Here is a 5,279-nt window from a genome sequence, read left to right as displayed (position 1 = left end):
AGAAATTATGAGAACACAACTTTTTATTATGATGAGTATAATAAGTCTTGGAGAGCCGACAAGATGAAGGGCATTAACAGACCTTCACTAGTGATGTCGCAAGTCAGGGGAGGTCCCAAACTAGCGGAAGTCACGCTTAAGGCAAACATCAAAATGCTAGAGGCCTGACTTCAGGAATCTAGGGATCAGAACGAGATGAAGGAAATTGCCTTAGAAAAGTCTAGCAACATCGCCTCTACACTCAGGGAGGAGATCAAACCTTAAACGAACTAAGAGACTATACTACTTAGTCTGCATGATACGGGGGTGTATAACTCTAAGAGGGGTTTTGTGCTGCTAGAATTAAAGATGCAATCTTAGTCTAAAATTCTTTACTCTAAGGATTGCCATCAACCACATATTAAGTTAATGGACTACGCTCCTTAAGTCCTAACTGTGGGGGTCATACATATGAAACATGCAAAAATGATCTCTCTTATAAATTTGTCATCAGTTTTTTAAAATAAATTGCATTCATTCATCCAGATCAGCATTGCTTCGCAACATCCCTACAACACCCGACTCCGAGCTAGACAGATAGTTGAATCTATAGACTCTAGCAGGATACTAGAACTGAATTAGCTGTTACGAAAGAGCAGATGGCGGAGATGTTTCACATCCTGAACACTCTCTAGAGCAAAAAAGAAAGGCACGATACTACCGGGCCACAACCTCATTCCGGAAATCCCAATCAAGGAGCTGGCACTAGTCAGCCTCAGGAAGGACATGACATTAACACAAGACAACAAACTCCACTAGAGGACTTAAATGGTGATCTCAATGATGATCTCCCTCGAAGGACGACTAGGACCCGCACGAATGCCAACAATCAACGGAACTGAGGAGACAATCAGGATGGGGCCCAAAGGACTCCTCTAGGAAGTCATGGGCCAAATATGGAAAAGGATGAAGATAAATGGAGTTTAATTGAGGAAACAATAAGCTCTTGATCAATTGCTTTCAAGACAGTTTGGTTGGGGTAGCTTTGAGCTGGTACATTCGTCTAGAGAAAACTCAGATCCAGACCTTCTTGGACCTATCTAATGCCTTCGTCAAATAATACAAATACAATGAGGATTATGCACCAGACAGAACTCAACTACAGAACATGGCTAAGAAACCCTCATAGAGACTCAAAGAGTATGTTCAGAGATGGCGGGGACAAGCATCTCAGGTCCTTCCAAGGCTGGATGAAGAAGAACACTTGCCAATCTTCATCGACATCCTACAAAGCCCATATTATAAACATCTCATGGGTAGCGTGACAACCAACTTCAATGCTCTCATTAAAGTAGGAGAAAAGTTGGAAGGAGGAATCAAAAGTGGGAAAATTTCTGAAGAAGGTTCATGCTCCGTAACGAAGCCTGCTTTCATGAAGAAGAAAGATGTTGAGACCCATTTCATTGTTGCAAAACCAAAGAGGTTCCAACCACGAAACAACAACCAAAACAATTATCATGCGTCCTCTCGGTTTGCACAGAACCACACACAAAACCAAAATCCAACACAAAATCAAACACTAGCCAATAACCCACCAAATCAAAACAACAACACATATCAGCCCAGACAAGGTTACACCCAATATCCAAGAAACAAGAACTACTATCAACAGGAGAGGAGGATGTCGATGTTTGACCGGATCCCGATGACATACACTGATTTGTTCGCCTATCTCCAAAGACAGAGAATGGTCACACCGATCCTAGGAACAATCCCTGAAAAGCCAGGACCATGGTACAATTAAATTGTCAATTGCGCCTATCATTCTAGGGCAGTAGGACATCTAGTGGAAGACTGCAAGGCTTTCAAATTTAGTTCAAGACCTCATTAACGCCAAGCGAATTGATTTCAGGGAAACTAGACCCAACATAACTAGTGAAAGTGCAAAGTGTCAAGGATAGCACTAGCATGTCTTTGCCTATGTTTTGATGAAGACAAGGTTCTATCAAAGCTTGAAGATTGCTCAAAATCAACATGCCTTATGCTCATTTGGTCATATCTAGAGTAGGATGTAATTTGAGTTTATAATCTAAGTAGTCTGGGATGTGTGCCATAGTAAGTGAGTATAGGTTAGGTGAACTAGGTGTTAGTCTCTTAAGCCATCTTAATTGTCATATCATATCTATGAGACATATCATCTAGTTAATTGTATGTTCATGCATCTATCATACATGTTATATGTGCATATTAGGTATAATATAATTAGTAGAACATGTATATATATATTGGGCATAACATATGAGAAGTTTACCTTTTGAAACATATGCATAAATGTTCCAGTTAATCGATTAACGTGGTAACTTAATCGATTAACGCAACTGATTTTCTATTAAATGTGTGTTTTCTATTTGAAATGTATTTTGTGTCATTCTTTTGCTTCGTTAATCGATTAACGAAGAGTCTTAATTGGTTAACTAATCTGTTATTTGTTATAACTGAAATCTGGTTTAACTGTTTAAACTGTTTTGCAACGAATGTAACCGCCTATTCTCTATGCTATAAATAAGAGGCAACATTCAGAGAATCATAGCATTGCATTTTATTGTATAGGGTTGTTTGGAGAGCATTTTGCATACTTGTTTTACTGTTTTTGCAAGAGAGATTGCATGCGTGAGAATAGAGAAATTATGTTGTTTTGATTGCTAACATATGCTTACTGTTTTTGCATAATTCTGTATCCATTCTTATCTTGCTCACATGCTCATGCATTAGATATTGTTAGAGAGAAATTATTTGTATAATGCATTTGATTAACTCATTTGAATCTTGATGGCTTAAGTGGTTAGTAAAAGGGTTAATCTTTTAAGTCTTTTTCATATTATATTCCAAGCATTATTGTGCTTAGTAAACCTTGTTGTTTAACGTGTTTTTGTGTATTCTGGATTTGTCTCTTGGTGTGAGATCACCATAGAGATTGAGGTTCTTCACCAAGGCTAGGAGGTCTTGATTTGAGGACAAGAATCTTGGCTGAGGCAGTTTCACGAGAAAGGTTTTCTCAAGCGAAAGGTAGAGTCAAACCAAGGATTTAGAGGTCCTAGATTTCAAGAAAGGAGCATCATATGTTCTTGTAATTGAATTGGTGTTTGTATCCATATTTCAATATTGTGAAGAAAGAAAATCTCCCTGAACCAGAAGGGGAGGCCTGGATGTAGTTTGTAGTGGACCGCAAACGAACCAGGATAAAAAAATCAGTTGTGCACTGTTCTTTCTCTCTTTATCTTCTTTAAGTTTCTTGCTATTATAAATTGAATCTGTAATTGAAATTCTGGATATTTTTTTAATGTCATATGCTTAATAGTTGTGCGTAAAAATATATGTATTATATATGTTCAATTATGTTTTAATTACTGTGCAAATTGCATGTCTGATCATTCTGTTCTGTGCAATAGTTAATCGATTAAACCTTGTTGTTAATCGATTAACTGGGTTATTTCCAGCAGTTGGGTTTTGGTTCAAGAAGCAGTGATCGATAACTGCTACACCTATTCAACCCCCCTTCTAGGTGTTCCTAGGCCACTGATACCTAACAACTGGAAATCCTCTACCTAACCATGGAAATCAAGAGGTAAATGTTATAGAAGCATAGTGTGAGGCCGCAGTCACCGATAAGGTTGAAGACGTGAAGATGCCCATGGGGTTCATCTTCCAAGAAATGTGCAGGCAAGGTTTGATAGAAGTTATTTCCCATGAGGCAGATGATAGTGATGCGAAGAGTTGTGAAATGCACGGACGTGCAGGTCACAATTTAGAAGAGTGTAAAGAATTCAAGTCACTTCTTCAGAAAATGATGGACTTGAAAGTGATTTCCATAGGTGGAAGGTCCTCATGCTATAAGGTTAATGTCGTAGAGAATAATAAAAAAGAAATACATGTGTTACACACGTATGAACTCGTCATAAATCCACTTGAGGGTGTTTAGATTTCTCCCAACAATAATGGGAAACATTCATCCAACAGATGGAGCCCGTGATAATGGAAGGGAGAAGTCCATTCCCCTATGAGTCAGATAAAGAAGTGCCTTGGAGATTGATAAGTGTCAAACATACTAAATTTCATACACTTTTATGGCACTTATCTTAAGCATAATTGAGAAAAACCAACTTAGAACAATACTTTATGGATAAAATATCACAATCTTGTATATTTGTGTTTGTATTTCTTTTTAATGTGTTTTGTAGGATTTAGAAAGAAGAAGAAAAGAGAAAAAATACTCATGGTCAAAGAGAAAAAGAAGTCAAAATTAAGGTGCTCATACAGACAGCTGAGCGTAGACCAAGCCACGCTAAGCTGACTTGGACCAAGATGCTCAAGCTTGCAGCTAAGTGGACCTGCTTGGCCGATCAGCCTAACACCAGACTAAATCTGACACGGTCAGAACTCAAGCTTGGCACGGTCAGACTCAAGCCTGGCACAGGCCCAAGCTTCTCAACAAGCAGCTCAATGGTGACACATGTGTGTTCAGCGATGAACTAGACTCCTGCCTAGGTCAGCAAGCACCAAGCCACGTCTTAGTCAGCACAGTCAAAGCTACTCAACAAGCAGCTTAGCGGTGCCACAGGTGTGCTAAGTGGTATGCACCTAGACAAATGTAGATTCATTGGGTAACCCAAGGAAACAATGGAGTATTATTCCTACCACCCTTCTGACCATAAAGTGTTTGTGGTAAGAGGAGGAACTTTTTTAGAAAGGGAATTTCTTGCAGAAGGAATTCATGGTAAAGAAATAGTGCTTGATGAAGATCAACAAACCAATGAAACATCTAATGCTCAAGAACATAATATGGAACTTGAGCAACCCTTGCTTAGATGTGTTAAGTTCAACACAAAGGCTACCATCTTCAACTATTGCGGTTCAAAACCCGGTTGTAGTTCAGGAATAGGTTATTGAACCAGTTCAGGAACAGGTTAGTGAACCAGTTCAGGAACAAATGGAACAACCAATGAATCCAGAACAAAGGAATTCAGGTGCGCAAGTGCCTCTTACAAGATCTACGAGATCACATCATGCACCAGAGAGATTGAACTTAATGGTGCTAGATGAAATAGCAAATGAGGATTATCATATTGATGATGACCCCAAATGCTATGAAGAGGCCATGCGAAGATTGGACCATGAGAAGTGGCAAGAGGCCATGGAATCTGAAATGGAATCCATGAAGACCAACAAAGTATAGACTTTAGTTGATGCTTCAAAGGATATAAAACCAATTGGTTGTAAATGGGTTTACAAGAAAAAGATTG

The sequence above is a fragment of the Lupinus angustifolius genome, chromosome LG04 (genome assembly GCF_001865875.1).
Source record: "Lupinus angustifolius cultivar Tanjil chromosome LG04, LupAngTanjil_v1.0, whole genome shotgun sequence".
Classification (NCBI taxonomy): Eukaryota; Viridiplantae; Streptophyta; class Magnoliopsida; order Fabales; family Fabaceae; genus Lupinus; species Lupinus angustifolius.
This window is presented reverse-complemented; position numbering follows the sequence as displayed.